Genomic DNA, 18589 nt, shown 5'->3' on the forward strand with positions numbered 1-18589 from the left:
TGGCGGTTGTCACGTCTAGCAAAGTTTGAGGATCCGGCAGCTAAGACTTGCCCGAGGAGGTAGATGGCTGTGGGTGAACAAGATGAGGGGGTTGGATATAGTTCCTTCGCATGGGACACGGAGCAATGAAGAACGTAGGCGGGGTTGAAAGTCAATGAATAGTATTTATTATGTACAGGGCTGAGGTAGAGAACTGTGGCTGGAGCACGATGGTTAAAAAACATAGTTGCGGATAAAGAACTGCAGGTTGTGGCTTGAAAGATGAGGTTGTGAATAATGAACTGCGGAACTGTGGATGGTGGTTAAAAGACGTGGCTGGAGGTAAAGAACTGTGGACTGTGATTTGAAAGACGAGACTGTAGATAATGAACTGGGGAACTGTGGATGGTAGTTGAAGACGTGGCTGGAGACAAGGACTGTGGACTGTGGTTTGGAGGATGAGGCTGAAGATAACAATCTGCAGGTTGTGACCGGTGGTACAAAGACGTGGCTGGTGAAGTAGATCTGTGGAGTGTGGCTTGAAAGATGAGGCAGAAGACCCGGGGCCGACTGTGCCCAAAAAGTCTTACTCGACCGGGTTTTCCAGGAGCGCTTCCACAGGCAGTAGCAGGTTAGGAACGGCAGGACTGCAGCAGCAACAGGGAACCGACCAAGCAGGAGTAGGAGTAACCAGAATACGACAAGGATCCTGGGAGCACAGGCTAAAGCACCTACAACAGCGTTGTAACTTGAAGCACTGGCGTCCATGTCCTAAACCAGCCCCCTTTTATAGGGAGAGCTTTCCCTGGATTGGCTGGAAGAAACAGGAAACAGGAACTATGCTTAAAACTTGGTCTCCAACATGGCAGCGCCCAGTAATGCAGACCTTTCTGCAAAGCCACATTGCTCACTGCCTCTGGTCTCCTAGCAACGGCTCAGCAAGAGCGACCCGCTGTAGCTGCGTCCCGCCGGCACGAGCGGACCCTGCCCACGGACCCGGCGCAGTAGCCCACCTCCGCCGCTGCCCGCACACCGTCAGAGAAGCCAGCCCCGCGGCCCCAGCGTACCGGTAAGACTCTGGACGCTGACAGCGGTCACTCAAACTCTGTCTGGGAGATCATCAGTGGCAATGAATCCTGGATCTACAGTTTTGACCCCAAGACCAAACAACAGTTGGACCAGTGGACACCAGTTGGAGGTGCACTGCCACAGAAGTTCTGGCCAAGCAGATGGTGGCTATTTTTGTGGCCAAGGCTAGTCATGTAGAACCGTCATTGGTACACCAACCAATGCATGCTGCAAGTGCTGGATGTCATATCCATGCGCTGTCCAATAACTTGCATTCATGGTGCCCTTCTCCATCATGACAATGCACCTGCTCACAAGTCCTGGAAAGTGGTGGATTTTCTGGCCCATGAACGCAACCAGGAACTTGGTCATCCTCTATATAGTCTAGCCCTGGCCCCCTGCGACTTCTTCGTGTTCCCACAAATGAAGTGCATGATGTGTGGGATTTGTTTTGAGTCATCGGAAGATGCAGTGGAGACCTTCATACAGCATGTAGAAGACATACCTGCTTCGGACTGATCCAGCCACTTCAACAATTAGTTTGATCATATGCAGCTTTACATAGACTCCTCTGGCAAATATTTTGAAAAAATATAATGTTCACTTCATATATATATAATACTTTTTTGCTCATCTGGAAACTTATTGAACACCCCTCGTACTGTCAGCATCCGTAGGTGCAGAAATACTTATTGGTGCGGCTTTAGACGACACCATCATTACCCTCATCAAAACTTGCAGAGGTTGAGCGTTTGTGTACGCAGCCACTTTCACTGACACGCTCCGACGAACCTCCCATAATCCAGACCATCTCCATGCGTGCACTAAGCCACCTCCCAGTCACCATCTAGGGACACCTAGCACTTTTCCAAGACATTTCTGATTCTGTCCGTCTCAATTGCAACAACGCCTTCGTGTGTACACTCAGTGTATTGCATGAGCCGTAGGAGTGGTTACAGATTTTCGTGCATGAACAGCAGCAAAAAATTGCTTGTGAATATCGGTAATGCTTGCGCTTCTGAATGAGGCCACCAGTGCGGTGCTAAACGCTAGGTTTAGGGTTTTTCTTCTTCTTCTTCTTCTTCTTCTTCTTCTTCTTCTTCTTCTTCTTCTTCTACTTCTTCTTCTAGCATTATATATAGATAAAACAATCTAGAGATAGTGGTCAGAGTTTGCATACTGACACACACACATATCACAAGTTGTTACCGGTCATTAGATAATTGGCTCTAACACTGGGAAGCTGTCTTTTTGGATGAGCTTCCCAGGTTTGGGTAGATGTGTGCAGACCAGTGATGGATTCCGACACTGACAGCAGACAATGAGTATATGGGAATATTCTATATCACACCATGAAGTATGGCATGCAGCCAGTAACCATTGTGAATCCTAGGGGCACTGCCATATGCCACAGCCCCCCAGACATTAAAAAACAGAGCTTACTATTCCTGCAGGAATACCTCATTCTTTCTTAAATCAGCAAAGCAAGCTGCTATGGCTTCCCATATATTTCCCTGTAATTGAGGTAGATACAGCTTGCTGTGCAGGATTATGAGCACTGGATCTCACTTACTGCTATGCAATACAGAATATTTGCATCTATTTTATTTTGGGATTCATGGCCTCCCAATCACCACCACCCACAGCCCCTCTTACTTTGCAGCAATTACTCTGTACAGTTCCCTACGTACGTATATGTAATGCCAGCACTGGAACCTGGGAATTGCATTACACATGAATACACTCTGTACTGAAATGAGCTGTTAAATTAGTGAATTATCAGTGTTGCTGTCACTGTGTAACAGTCTGGGTTCAGATGTGCAATCACAACACATCTATGGAGACCTCGCTATAGGATGAGAAGGATTAAACAACAACACATATGTTGCAGGGATAACATCAGTGATAAGAATACCATTGCTGCGAATATTGCTGTACAATGCTAAATAGAATGAAAAAAAGGTTCGATGATTACGTTTTATATAGCGGGAGCAATGTTTTATTTTATTGAATACCAAGACGTAGTGATCATATATTTCTTTAAAGATTTTATCCAACCTTAATATTTTACCCATCATGCTATATAGACATCCTTCCACCAACCCAACGAGTCTGCACCTTGCCTTGGGTTTGTAGGCATGACTTTCACTTGGAAACGGTTAGACAGGTTTGCAGATAGGGACTATTCTAGATTCATTATAAACTGGGCATTTAAAAAAGGGGCAAAAAGGGCATTTATATTGGGCCCTGTGCATTAGGATCCGGACGGTTGGGATCCCAGCTGTCAAAATACTGATGCCAGAATCCCAACACAGCTGACATTCCTTGGATCCCGAACGTCCCGTTGCCGGACTGCAGAAGAGGCAAGCCATGGGAAGAGAGGGGGGGGGAGGGGAGGGGGAGGGGAGGGGGAGGGGGGGGATTAGGGTTAAGGCCCACTTTTGGCATTTTGAGCTGCTTTCAGCTCAAAATCTACTGGTGTGTATGGGCGGGCGCTGAGTGATGATGCGCGGGGGACAATCATGCGTTTTGCACACAATGTTTTGCACACCTCACTCCGCAGAGGCCAGCAATGTATATTTTCTGGCACCACTGCCCACCAATGTTTATGTATTATATATAGATAATATATAAATTGCAGGCAGCAGTCCCCCTTTTTACACATTACGGCAGCCAGTCCCCCTTTTTACACATTATGGCAGCAGTCCCCCTTTTTACACATTATGGCAGCAGTCCCCCTTTTTACACTATTGCAGGCAGAGTCCCCCTTTTTACACATTACGGCAGCCAGTCCCCCTTTTTACACATTATGGCAGCAGTCCCCCTTTTTACACTATTGCAGGCAGAGTCCCCCTTTTTACACATTACGGCAGCCAGTCCCCCTTTTTACACATTACGGCAGCAGAGTTCCCCTTTTTACACATTATGGCAGCAGTCCCCCTTTTTACACATTACAGCAGCAGACCCCCTTTTTACACATTGCGGCAGCCAGTCCCCCTTTTTACACATTATGGCATGGCACCACTGCCCACCAATGTTTATGTATTATATATAGATAATATATAAATTGCAGGCAGCAGTCCCCCTTTTTACACATTACGGCAGCAGTCCCCCTTTTTACACATTATGGCAGCAGTCCCCCTTTTTACACTATTGCAGGCAGAGTCCCCCTTTTTACACATTACGGCAGCCAGTCCCCCTTTTTACACATTATGGCAGCAGTCCCCCTTTTTACACTATTGCAGGCAGAGTCCCCCTTTTTACACATTACGGCAGCCAGTCCCCCTTTTTACACATTACGGCAGCAGAGTTCCCCTTTTTACACATTATGGCAGCAGTCCCCCTTTTTACACATTACGGCAGCAGAGTTCCCCTATTTACACATTACGGCAGCAGGTCCCCCTTTTTACACATTACGGCAGCAGAGTTCCCCTTTTTACACATTACAGCAGCAGACCCCCTTTTTACACATTGCGGCAGCCAGTCCCCCTTTTTACACATTATGGCAGCAGTCCCCCTTTTTACACATTACGGCAGCAGTCCCCCTTTTTACACAATTGTAGGCAGCAGTCCTCCTTTTTACACATTACGGCAGCAGTCCCCCCTTTTTACACATTACGACAGCAGTCCTCCTTTTTACACAATTGCAGGCAGCAGTCATCCTTTTTACACATTACGGCAGCAGTCCCCCTTTTTACACATTACGACAGCAGTCCTCCTTTTTACACATTACGGCAGCAGTCCCCATTTTTACACATTACGACAGCAGTCCCCCTTTTTACACATTACGGCAGCAGTCCCCCTTTTTATACATTACATCAGCAGTCCCCCTTTTTACACATTACGGCAGCAGTCCCCCTTTTTACACAACTGCAGGCAGCAGTCCCCCTTTTTACACATTACGGCAGCAGTCCTCCTTTTTACACATTACGGCAGCAGCCCTCCTTTTTACACATTACGGCAGCAGTCACCCTTTTTACACATTATGGCAGCAGTCCCCCTTTTTACACATTACGGCAGCAGTCCTCCTTTTTACACATTATGGCAACAGTCCCCCTTTTTACACATTATGGCAGCAGTCCCCCTTTTTACACATTATGGCAGCAGTCCTCCTTTTTACACATTATGGCAGCAGTCCCCCTTTTTACACATTACGGCAGCAGTCCCCCTTTTTACACTATTGCAGGCAGAGTCCCCCTTTTTACACATTACGGCAGCCCTGTGCATTAGGATCCGGACGGTTGGGATCCCAGCTGTCAAAATACTGATGCCAGAATCCCAACACAGCTGACAATCCTGGGATCCCAGACGTCCCGTTGCCGGACTGCAGAAGAGGCAAGCCATGGGAAGAGAGGGGGGGGAGGGGGGGATTAGGGTTAAGGCCCACTTTTGGCATTTTGAGCTGCTTACAGCTCAAAATCTACTGGTGTGTATGGGCGGGCGCTGAGTAATGATGCGCGGGGGACAATCATGCGTTTTGCACACAATGTTTTGCACACCTCACTCCGCAGAGGCCAGCAATGTATATGTTCTGGCACCACTGCCCACCAATGTTTATGTATTATGTATACATAATATATAAATTGCAGGCAGCAGTCCCCCTTTTTACACATTACGGCAGCCAGTCCCCCTTTTTACACATTATGGCAGCAGTCCCCCTTTTTACACTATTGCAGGCAGAGTCCCCCTTTTTACACATTACGGCAGCCAGTCCCCCTTTTTATACATTACGGCAGCCAGTCCCCCTTTTTACACATTACGGCAGCAGAGTTCCCCTTTTTACACATTATGGCAGCAGGCCCCCTTTTTACACATTACGGCAGCAGAGTTACCCTTTTTACACATTACGGCAGCAGACCCCCTTTTTACACAATTGCAGGCAGAGTCCCCCTTTTTACACATTATGGCAGCCAGTCCCCCTTTTTACACATTACGGCAGCATAGTTCCCCTTTTTACACATTATGGCAGCAGTCCTCCTTTTTACACATTATGGCAGCCAGTCCCCCTTTTTACACATTACGGCAGCAGAGTTCCCCTTTTTACACATTATGGCAGCAGTCCCCCTTTTTACACATTACGGCAGCAGAGTTCCCCTTTTTACACATAACGGCAGCAGACCCCCTTTTTACACAATTGCAGGCAGAGTCCCCCTTTTTACACATTACGGCAGCAGACCCCCTTTTTACACATTGCGGCAGCCAGTCCCCCTTTTTACACATTATGGCAGCAGTCCCCCTTTTTACACATTACGGCAGCAGTCCCCCTTTTTACACATTACGGCAGCGGTCCCCCTTTTTACACATTATGGCAGCAGTCCCCCTTTTTACACATTACGGCAGCAGTCCTCCTTTTTACACATTACGGCAGCAGTCCTCCTTTTTACACATTATGGCAGCAGTCCCCCTTTTCACACATTATGGCAGCAGTCTCCCTTTTTACACATTATGGCAGCAGTCCCCCTTTTTACACATTACGGCAGCAGTCCCCCTTTTTACACATTATGGCAGCAGTCCCCCTTTTTACACATTATGGCAGCAGTCCCCCTTTTTACACATTACGGCAGCAGTCCCCCTTTTTGCACATTACGGCAGCAGTCCTCCTTTTTACACATTATGGCAGCAGTCCTCCTTTTTACACATTACGGCAACAGTCCCTCTTTTTACACATTATGGCAGCAGTCACCCTTTTTACACATTACGGCAGCAGTCCTCCTTTTTACACATTATGGCAGCAGTCCCCCTTTTTACACATTACGGCAGCAGTCCCCCTTTTTACACATTACGGCAGCAGTCCTCCTTTTTACACAATTGCAGGCAGCAGTCCTAGCCATCCCTGGGGAGGGTTAGGGTGTGGTGGGTGGAGCATTAGGTTTAACAGCGAGGGGGTTAGGGATAGGCACCACCAGGGAGGGTTAGGGATAGGCACCACCGGGGAGGGTTAGGGATAGGCACCACCAGGGAGGGTTAGGGATAGGCTGCAGGGGGTGGGTGGGGAAAGGTTAGGTTTAGCCATCCCCAGGGAGGGTTAGGGTGTGGGAGGTGGTGGGTTAGGTTTAACAGCTGGGGGGTTAGGGATAGGCACCACCAGGGAGGGTTAGGGATAGGCACCACCAGGGAGGGTTAGGGATAGGCACCACCAGTGAGGGTTAGGGATAGGCACCACCAGGGAGGGTTAGGGATAGGCACCACCAGGGAGGGTTAGGGATAGGCACCACCAGTGAGGGTTAGGGATAGGCACCACCAGGGAGGGTTAGGGATAGGCACCACCAGGGTGGGTTAGGGATAGGCACCACCAGGGAGGGTTAGGGATAGGCACCACCAGTGAGGGTTAGGGATAGGCACCACCAGGGAGGGTTAGGGATAGGCTGCAGGGGGTGGGTGGGGAAAAGTTAGGTTTAGCCATCCCCGGGGAGGGTTAGGGTGTGGGAGGTGGAGGGTTAGGTTTAACAGCTGGGGGCTTAGGGATAGGCACCACCAGGGAGGGTTAGGGATAGGCACCACCAGGGAGGGTTAGGGATAGGCACCACCAGGTAGGGTTAGGGATAGGCGGCGGGGGGTGGGTGGGGAAAGGTTAGGTTTAGCCATCCCCGGGGAGGGTTAGGGTGTGGGAGGTGGAGGGTTAGGTTTAACAGCTAGGGGTTAGGCACCACTGGGGAGGGTTAGGGATAGGCACTACCAGGGAGGGTTAGGGATAGGCACCACCAGGGAGGGTTAGGGATAGGCACCACCAGGGAGGGTTAGGGATAGGCACCACCAGGGAGGGTTAGGGATAGGCGGTGGGGGGTGGGTGGGGAAAGGTTAGGTTTAAGCTGCAGAAAGGGAGGGTTAGGGGACCACTGGGGGAAGGTACTGTAAGTATACTTACTTTCCCCCTGTTGGGATTCACATTGTCGGGATGCCGCGGTCTGTATTCTGCCCGCCGGCTTCCCAACCGCCGGCATTGCGAATACCACCCTTCCTGCTAATGGTGATCGGCAAGACAGGCAATACCCTAAGAAAGCTTCTATCTCAGCAGTCATGGGTTCCAATAAGACAACATCCTATGTCTACAACAGGGAAATGTCAGGTGAGATGAGTGACCCCTGTGACCCCAACAGTTTCTGCGCCAAATATAAGAAGCAAAATAATCCTAGCTGACACCTGGGATCATTAATAGCTGGTGTAATGAGTGCATCTGATTATTCCTAAAATAAGACAAGATAAAGCAATCGCACATCTCAGGATAAGTAGATCAATGTATCTGAAAATACCAGAGACAGAAATTCAGTAATTGGATAAAGGCATCCTACATGGCCCCTGCCCTCCCAGTAGGTAGTACGTCTAGAGAAATAAACTTTCTGAACAGGAACTAAGCAAGTCTCCAAGGCTTAGTACATAGACCCCACAGTACAGCACCCTTTGCCATCATTCTCATAGAGGTGAGCAAGAGATAAAGTAGGTAGGTGTTAAACAACCTTTGACCCATCTGTACATTTGACTGTTATCAGCACCAAATATTTCAACAACAAAGGTGACCCCACCAGAGAGAGTAGTTGAGGGATTCACGTTTCATAGTAATGTGGGGAAATTGTTACGTCAAATGCACCCCTATCTGCAACGAAGCTCATCTAAATGGTATATCTCTGCATCTAATGCATCTGGGAAGTGCTAAAACCAAAGTGCAGAAAAATTGTGATGCTCGTTAGATGTGACCCAATGCAATCATGTGCTGTGGCGAAAAGCAGGCACAACAGCACAAAGCGGAGTGTGCCAAATAGTGGCGCACCATCCAGGAGGCAGGAGACTGACTAAGCTGACAGTATGAGAGTAAAGGGGATCCCTGACATAGTAGCTTTGGTAGAAAGGATTTTTAAAAAAATGGGAGCTAAAGTTTATGTGCCTATCAATGAAATCTACATTTGATGGCTCCAGGCGGAGGCTAATGTAGTTTTATCTATTTGTTTAGGTTATAGATAGTGGTATGTATCAAAGCGTAAAAAGTCAGCTAATTTATGAAACATCTCTGCTTCAGATTTCACCAACCCCCAAAAATACCCAATGCTCTTGATATACATACACGTCTACCAATACCAAAATGACCACTTATGAGTTTCGTAGGTCCACTGAAATTATAAAAAATGATTAATACATAAAGAACTGAAGGCCTGTGTAACCTTTATTAAAGTGATTACTTTCCCAATCAGATTTTGTAGTTAATTTGTAACAATCGTTTGACCTTTTAAACCACTCTATGACAGTTTAGTGCAGCTTACACATGTAGTTGAGATTGACCTACAATTTATTGTTGGTTTATTTCCAGACGCTCCCTCCTAACCACCCGCGCCACACTCAATTATAGTATTTGTCACAAAATGCACCATACTCACCAGATTAGCTGACGATACTATGCCGTATTAAAGTGGTGACCAAACTGGGTGTAGCAGGGCACATGTAGGGGTGCCACGGCCTGGTGGTCCATTACCAAATTAAATTATTTATGGTGAATGTGATAGGAATAACCAGTGCTGGTTGTAGCCAATCACAAAATACGTGGAAGAACTCTGTCCAGTACCGCAAAACTGAGCCAAAGGAAGAACACATAAGCACGAGTCATTTAGTTTAATAATTTTTTGCTAATTTTTGGTAAAATTCACCATAGGAAACTTTTGGCCCCGGGGGGTGCCGTAATTAAAGAGAGTTAGGGAAGCACTGTTTTTTTAGATCACACTAATTCGATAACCGGAGTTTCAATAGCAGAACTCGGAGGCAGATAAGTATGTTTCACTGTATCTCACCTGTTTGCGCTACTTAGTCTATGTTAATAGTTAATACAAAGTAATCAGAGGAATAATCAAGTTCTGAATAGTATTTGTTAATGGAGGATAAATATTAACCTGCGTCCTTTATAGCAACTTCTGCTGTATGGTAGGGATACATGAATGTATATATTTTTTCGTCTCCAGTAATACTTTAATGGTCTTCTTTTGCCACACAGTAGTATATGGAGTGCCATAATATATAGTGACCATGGTTTGTTGACCTTAATTCCATATGTGTAGATAATAGTGTAAATATAAATATTCACGTTGACCTACACTCCAAACTGTTGTTGGGACCTCTGAAATAATGATTTAGGGGCATTTTGTGTTGCTGTCAGTGGGGCTGAAATAGAACATACATCTCCTCTATTATCCAATATAAAAAGTGCCTTTATAAGAAGCATGTCAGTTGCCTTTGACCCGCTTTCTTGATCCTGTCTCTTTGTCAGCCATGTCACTTAAGAATTACTTGACTTACAATAGCCAACTCAAAAGGAGACGGAATATAATCAGTTGATTCGAGGAGAATCGCAATTTAGAGAGAACACCCCACCGTTCTGGATTCATTCCCATAGAGATAGCGATATTATTGATGTGATCACTATGCTAATTTCTCAGGAATAAAACATTGTGTTTTTCAGTTTGTTCAATGGGAATTTCATACGCACCACACTGGAGAATGCAAATTCAATTCTCCAGGATTTTTTTATTTTATTTTTTTATTCAGTATAAGGATAATGCTCTTTACATTAAAGCAGCTTTGATCATTCTCAGTCCAAAAAAAGTTTTCCAGACTTTTATCTCGTCCCCCCCCCCCCCCCCAATTCTTCCCCAAAACTCTATCTCCTGCCCCCCACACTGCTCAAAAAACACTACTGATCCCACTGGTAAAAGGACTCACACAATCTTAAACAAATCGCAGTTCACAAACAGTTGTAAATGTTAAATCTTCAGATGGATACCAAACATTCAGGAAGCAAGTGGCAAATGAATGTATGAATGTTCCAGCACAAAGACGTGGATTCCCCTTTTACAGTGTGCCCTGATTTATCTAGAGAAGAAAAACAGTATAAAGTTTTATCGGAACGTTCTTGATGACAGACAAATTTTCTCTTGAACCTGCTTGCATCCTGATTTTATTCATTGATGTAGTAAACAGATTTAAAATGTATCCCAAGCATCTTTAGGGAACTCATTTCAGTCAAGATGAAACTAGTCTTACCTGAATCAATGTTTTAAGAGTCCCTGTGGTTTGGCATTTTGAATAATCAATCTGTCTCCATCTCTCCTTAATCATGCACATCACAGTTCTCCCTTTGTTTATAACCCTTCGGATTTGGGGCTTTTTTTATGGGGGGGGGGGTGACTTTTTTTTTATTATTTTTTTTTTACAGCACTGTAATGACACACGTAACCCCATTTCCTTCCTGTTACCAGAATCTTATTGCTGTATCTTGATACTTTTTTTATTTATTTATTTTTAAATATTACTAAATCTTTTTTTTTTCCCATCATTACTCCACAATCATTATATAATCCCATAACAAAGGCTCTATTGAAGACCCAGCTTTTGTAAACTATGGGACACACAATCCATAATTGCACTTTTTTCCCCCTGTCTACTCCTCCCGCCCCTCTCTCTCCTGGCTTTGTACAGCAAATACAATATTGCACCAGTCACATACCCACCTGCAATTGATGGGCTGCTTAAAAAAAACCAAAAAGTAAATAAATAAATATTGCCCTGCTAAAGCAACATCAAAATAAATAAATAAAACAAAACACAAAAATAAAAATAATGATGATGATGATAATAATAATAATAATAATAATAATAATAAGAAACTTATTGCTTTGTTAATAAAACCCGTTGCAATGATTATTCCAAAACCTTTAAGGCATATAACCACCATGATCTTTTTTTTTTTGTTCTTTCTCCATGTAAGTTTAATTACTGTATGCTAATTTCCATGCCTACTACGTGATTAATTAAAATCATATTTTCATAATGGTTTGGCAGTGGGTATTGTTTTCAGGGTTCTCCTAAATAGTGCATTTAAACAGCAACAACAAAAAAAAAGTCAGATTTAATGGAGAGGAATGCAGGATGGCATGGCAGCGGGTTAACCCCTTGGGTGCCAGCTGCTGCTGAGATGGCTCTGCCAGCAGAGGGTTAGAGGAGCGCAGCAACGCTGCTACTGAGGACGGAATGTGTTGCAGATGCGCAGGGGTTAAGTGTGTGTGTGTGTGTGTGTGTGTGTGTGTGTGTGTGTGTGTGTGTGTGCGATTGTCACCGTAGCACTCTTATTTACATTAAATCCGCCACAAGGTTACAGTGCAGATCAGCGTCATTTGATCACTGATGACTTGTCTTGGATGCAGGGATTCGGGACTGCTCCTGGAGACCCCTTTCCCCTTAACCCACAAAGGGAGGGAGAGACAGAGACAGGAGTTTCCCAAATAGTTTCCAGGAACAGGTAAGGGGGTACCTAAGCCTTGTGTCTGTGTCTCTGCTTCTCTTCTCTTGCCATGCCCTCTGCCAGTGCCACCAGCACCCTGGCATGCTAGCAAACGCAGGAGCTGCTCCCTAATCCAGATGTGTCTACTATAAGTCAGCAGCGTCAAGGTCAATGTGCGCCCTGAAGTGCGTCCTGAAGTGCGTCCTGAAGTGCCTCCTGGGCGCACCATGCAGAAGCTGGAGCTAATACAGAGGGATGCATCCCAGTGTTAGGTGATTATTGCAAGCCAAGGGTTCAGTTTCAGGGTTGTTGTTTTTTTTGTTTTGGCTCATCCAGAAGCTTAAATGCCGCAAGAGCTATCTCTAGTTGCTGTGAATTATGCCAAGACGACAATAGAGAGTGAGAGGGGATTTTTTTTTAATGGTACAATGCATTTCACCTACCAGATAGGGGGAGTCTGAGGGATGGGAATGTCTTATGATCTGTATCAATGAACCGGGTTCATTTCTGCCAGGAGGACAGGCTGACATTACTCTGTGCCTGGGAGCTGCTGGGGGACACACGGGACAAGTGGGACCCCCTGCCATCCACCCCAGAGGCAGCACGTTCTCCCCCCACCCCCTTCCCTCGCTCTCTCCTTTCTCCTCCCCAAAACCGAAACATAACATGATCAAGTCAATCATATGGACATGCCTCATTATTCATTGAGCACCAGATTTTTTTTATTTATTTTTGCAAGCGCTCACTTTCTGCGAGGAAGGATCCGTGCTGCACGGCTGCAAGGTAAGAGGCAGATGGAGCAGAAGAGGGGATGTGGTGGGTGCATGCACTGCTTTGCTGTCCAGTTTGGGGAACCCCCCACCCCTATTAGGGAGAGGGGTTTGCATGCATGTCTCTGTGCATTCTTCTTGGTGCTGTGATGTGTGCGGGGCCTGGCTTCCCCACTGTGCTTATTACACGGAGAATAGTAGAATTAAATGTCCCTGGCAGTGACGTTTGCAGAAGGGCTGTCAGATAATGAGACAGTGCATGGCGTTCAGCCTGGAGAAGGAAGCAGGCAGGCTGCTGTGGGATCTCCGTTGCCCCGTTGTTTCATTCTGCTTTGCTCCTTCCTGGGACCGTTACTTTGTACACCCCCTGCCGTCCTCCAGCTTCCTGCCTGATGCAGCTCAGGGATCGCTCCTTAACTTTTTTTTGTGCTGGGGAGGAGGAGGGGAAAAAATTAGAAGAAAAAAAAGTTGCTGTATTTTTGTTTGGAGGGGTCTGCTACACGGGAAAGTTTTGCAGAGGTGCCCATGTGTCCATGTGGCGGGGAGGTGGGTGGCAGGGAGTGCTGGCGAGGGCACACAGTGGAACTGTGGGTACGGAGGAGCATGTGCCAAACTTGGGAGGGATTTTTTTTTTATCTTTCCTTTCTTGTTGCAAAAAAAAGCCTCAGGGACCTGCCATTTTGTGCTCTCATCGACCTCCGTGCACAATGCTGGGAGCCACCGAGTGACATTCAGGGAGACTTTAAATGCCAGGCAGGAGCACTCAGGTCCCCTGGCGTGGGGGACGCACCTGCTGGATAGCTGATGGTGTGCGGGAGCTGGGAGTGGACTGGATGGCTAGGGGGTGTATATGGATGTGGCTCCAGCCCAGGCACCAGTGCCCCCCTCTGTAATCTCTCCCTGCCTGTAAATCAATGCCTGCTGCTGCAGCGTCTCTCAGTAGCACAACATGCACATCATGCAAAGATACATTGCTGCACTTTTGTGCAAGAGGTTCTGCAGCAGCAGCTGCCAGAGGTTCTCATTCCAAATTATTAAAATAACAACAACCCCTGTGTGTGTGTGTGTGTGTGTGTGTGTGTGTGTGTGTGTGTGTGTGTGTGTGTGTGTGTGTGTGTGTGTGTGTGTGTGTGTGTGTGTGTGTGTGTGTGTGTGTGTGTGTGTGTGTAAAGTGCAGATGAGGACTAGATAGGGGTACTGGCTACAGGCTAGTGACATGCATTAGGGAGCACTGTGCATTGTATTTGGCACTTAGGTTTGGGATTGGGGGTGCAGTATGGCAGCGCTGCAATGAGAGACCTGCATGGAATCAGTGGCTGATGAGGAATTAGCACTTATTATTAGAGGGACCTGGGCAGGCAGCAGACACTCTGTGATGTCATCACCATCATGTTGTTGTTTTGTGTTCTGCAGGCAGGAAATATATATCTAGCACTGTATGTAGATAAGAGAATAATAAAGTATATCACATCTGACCAATCTGCACCCCTGGGGCAATGTTGCATCAACAAACAAATGCACTGTGTCCCCAGCAGCCACTAGTATCCACTGTATACGCTGTGCACAGACACCTTCCCCCCCGCCCCATCCCAGTAATGCCAGCCCACGTGGATGTCTACCTGTCCCCCCCACACACACTCTGCATGGGTGCTTATTCCATTACACATGGAGGGGGGATCTGTCATTTCATTTATTATTCCCATGACATAGGAAACAGATGTCTGCAGGACAGAGATACAGTACAGGGGACACTGTGTGATTGCAGTGTGACCTCAGTACTGTGGTATATTCAGTGTAAAGCATATGTGTGTTATTATTTGCAAAGTGTATGTAGATAGAAACAAACTTGCAACTTTGCAGCTAGTGTGTACAAGTCAATAACTTCACCCTGTCAGGCTTATTAAAGTATGTCCCCCTCTGCCTGCATTATAGCATATATTAACTCTTTGCATAACCTATGGGAGGAATTCAATAAGCTGTCTGGTGCATTGTTGTAGACTCCTTTCACGAGGGGTTAAAGTTGACAGCTCTGTCTGGTGACAGGGTGGGCGTGTAAACATGGAGTGGGGTCTCTCAGCCCTGTGAGGATGAGGTAGTGGGTGGAGAAGGAGAGGGGGGCGGGCTGAGCCCTCTGTCTGGGTCACTGCTGCTTACTCTGGCTGCTTCCTCACACTTTCCCGACTTTTTGCTCCTTCTGCAGTGTAATGGCAGTGCAGGGTACGAGGGGCAGTGTAATGGCAGTGCAGGGTCAGAGGGGCAGTGTAATAGCAGTGCAGGGTATGAGGGGCAGTGTAATGGCAGTGCAGGGTATGAGGGGCAGTGTAATGGCAGTGCAGGGTATGAGGGGCTGTGTAATGGAAGTGCAGTGTATGAGGGGCAGTGTAATGGCAGTGCAGGGTATGAGGGGCAGTGCAATGGCAGTGCAGGGTATGAGGGGCAGTGCAATGGCAGTGCAGGGTCAGAGGGGCAGTGTAATGGCAGTGCAGTGTATGAGGGGCAGTGTAATGCCAGTGCAGGGTCAGAGGGGCAGTTCAATGGCAGTGCAGGGTATGAGGGGCAGTGTAATGGCAGTGCAGGGTCAGAGGGGCAGTGTTATGGCTGTGCAGTGTCTGAGGGGCAGTGTAATGGCAGTGCAGGATCAGAGGGGCAGTGTAATGGCAGTGCAGGGTCTGAGGGGCAGTGTAATGGCAGTGCAGGGTCAGAGGGGCAGTGTAATGGCAGTGCAGGGTCAGAGGGGCAGTGTTATGGCTGTGCAGTTTTTGAGGGGCAGTGTTATGGCAGTGCAGGGTCTGAGGGGCAATGTTATGGCAGTGCAGGATCAGAGGGGCAGTGTAATGGCAGTGCAGGATCAGAGGGGCAGTGTAATTGCAGTGCAGGGTCTGAGGGGCAGTGTAATGGCAGTGCAGGGTCAGAGGGGCAGTGTTATGGCAGTACAGGGTCTGAGGGGCAGTGTTATGGCAGTGCAGGGTCTGAGGGGCAGTATAATGGCAGTGCAGGGTCTGAGGGGCAGTGTAATGGCAGTGCAGGATCAGAGGGGCAGTGTAATGGCAGTGCAGGGTCTGAGGGGCAGTGTAATGGCAGTGCAGGATCAGAGGGGCAGTGTAATGGCAGTGCAGGATCAGAGGGGCAGTGTAATGGCAGTGCAGGGTCTGAGGGGCAGTATAATGGCAGTGCAGGGTCTGAGGGGCAATGTAATGGCAGTGCAGGGTCTGAGGGGCAGTGTAATGGCAGTGCAGGATCTGAGGGGCAGTGTAATGGCAGTGCAGGATCTGAGGGCATTACACTGCATCACAGTGTCTCCTCTTTGTTTATAAACCCTCGGAGTCTGGTTTTTGGGTTTTTTTTTTGTCTTTTTTAAATTATTATCCTTTTTTTGACAGCACTGTAATGTCACACGTAACCTCATTTCCTTCCTGTTACAAGAATCTTATTGGTGTATCGTAATTCTTTTATTATTTTTTTATATATATTACTGTATGCTAATTTCCATGCCTACTACGTGATTAATTAAAATCATATTTTCATAATGGTTTGGCAGTGGGTTTTGTTTTCAGGGTTCTCCTAAATAGTGCATCTTACCACCAACAATAAAAAAGTCAGATTTAATGGAGAGGAATGCAGGATGGCATGGCAGCGGGTTAACCCCTTGGGTGCCAGCTGCTGCTGAGATGGCTCTGCCAGCAGAGGGTTAGAGGAGCGCAGCAACGCTGCTACTGAGGACGGAATGTGTTGCAGATGCGCAGGGGTTAAGTGTGTGTGTGTGTGTGTGTGTGTGTGTGTGTGTGTGTGTGTGTGTGTGTGTGTGTGTGTGTGTGCGATTGTCACCGTAGCACTCTTATTTACATTAAATCCGCCACAAGGTTACAGTGCAGATCAGCGTCATTTGATCACTGATGACTTGTCTTGGATGCAGGGATTCGGGACTGCTCCTGGAGACCCCTTTCCCCTTAACCCACAAAGGGAGGGAGAGACAGAGACAGGAGTTTCCCAAATAGTTTCCAGGAACAGGTAAGGGGGTACCTAAGCCTTGTGTCTGTGTCTCTGCTTCTCTTCTCTTGCCATGCCCTCTGCCAGTGCCACCAGCACCCTGGCATGCTAGCAAACGCAGGAGCTGCTCCCTAATCCAGATGTGTCTACTATAAGTCAGCAGCGTCAAGGTCAATGTGCGCCCTGAAGTGCGTCCTGGGCGCACCATGCAGAAGCTGGAGCTAATACAGAGGGATGCATCCCAGTGTTAGGTGATTATTGCAAGCCAAGGGTTCAGTTTCAGGGTTGTTGTTTTTTTTTTGTTTTGGCTCATCCAGAAGCTTAAATGCCGCAAGAGCTATCTCTAGTTGCTGTGAATTATGCCAAGACGACAATAGAGAGTGAGAGGGGATTTTTTTTTTTTAATGGTACAATGCATTTCACCTACCAGATAGGGGGAGTCTGAGGGATGGGAATGTCTTATGATCTGTATCAATGAACCGGGTTCATTTCTGCCAGGAGGACAGGCTGACATTACTCTGTGCCTGGGAGCTGCTGGGGGACACACGGGACAAGTGGGACCCCCTGCCACCCACCCCAGAGGCAGCACGTTCTCCCCCCACCCCCTTCCCTCGCTCTCTCCTCTCTCCTTTCTCCTCCCCAAAACCGAAACATAACATGATCAAGTCAATCATATGGACATGCCTCATTATTCATTGAGCACCAGATTTTTTTTTTTTTTTTTGCAAGCGCTCACTTTCTGCGAGGAAGGATCCGTGCTGCACGGCTGCAAGGTAAGAGGCAGATGGAGCAGAAGGGGGGATGTGGTGGGTGCATGCACTGCTTTGCTGTCCAGTTTGGGGAACCCCCCACCCCTATTAGGGAGAGGGGTTTGCATGCATGTCTCTGTGCATTCTTCTTGGTGCTGTGATGTGTGCGGGGCCTGGCTTCCCCACTGTGCTTATTACACGGAGAATAGTAGAATTAAATGTCCCTGGCAGTGACGTTTGCAGAAGGGCTGTCAGATAATGAGACAGTGCATGGCGTTCAGCCTGGAGGAGGAAGCAGGCAGGCTGCTGTGGGATCTCCGTTGCCCCGTTGTTTCATTCTGCTTTGCTCCTTCCTGGGACCGTTACTTTGTACACCCCCTGCCGTCCTCCAGCTTCCTGCCTGATGCAGCTCAGGGATCGCTCCTTAACTTTTTTTTTGTGCTGGGGAGGAGAAGGAAACATTTTTTTTAGAAAAAGTTACTATATTTTTGTTTGGAGGGGTTTGCTGCACGGGAAAGTTTTGCAGAGGTGCCCATGTGTCGGGGAGGTGGGTGGCCGGGACTGCTGTGAGGAGTTCTGGGCACGGAGGAGCATGTGCCAAACTTGGGAGAGATTGTTGTTTTTGTTTTTTTTAATCTTTCCTCTCTTGTTGCAAAAAAAAGCCTCAGGGACCTGCCATTTTGTGCTCTCATCGACCTCCGTGCACAATGCTGGGAGCCACCGAGTGACATTCAGGGAGACTTTAAATGCCAGGCAGGAGCACTCAGGTCCCCTGGCGT

General features: G+C 47.4%; 1 protein-coding gene across 6 annotated transcripts in view; it reads left to right on the forward strand.

Annotated features, from left to right (window-relative positions):
* The window catches only part of ZNF536 (zinc finger protein 536), a 1069084-nt gene that overhangs the window by 170304 nt on the left and 880191 nt on the right, over positions 1 to 18589 (forward strand). For 2 of the 6 annotated variants that reach the window (XM_063946045.1, XM_063946050.1), the window contains exon 1: positions 17565 to 17834. The exons of 1 other annotated variant lie outside the window; for it this stretch is intronic. The gene's annotated coding sequence lies outside the window, so the exon portion shown is untranslated. Of the gene's footprint in view, positions 1 to 16879; positions 17083 to 17564; positions 17835 to 18589 lie in introns of those variants that run through there. 3 more of the 6 variants (XM_063946046.1, XM_063946048.1, XM_063946051.1) reach the window with 3 other exon arrangements.

Source organism: Pseudophryne corroboree, chromosome 11 (genome assembly GCF_028390025.1).
Source record: "Pseudophryne corroboree isolate aPseCor3 chromosome 11, aPseCor3.hap2, whole genome shotgun sequence".
Classification (NCBI taxonomy): Eukaryota; Metazoa; Chordata; class Amphibia; order Anura; family Myobatrachidae; genus Pseudophryne; species Pseudophryne corroboree.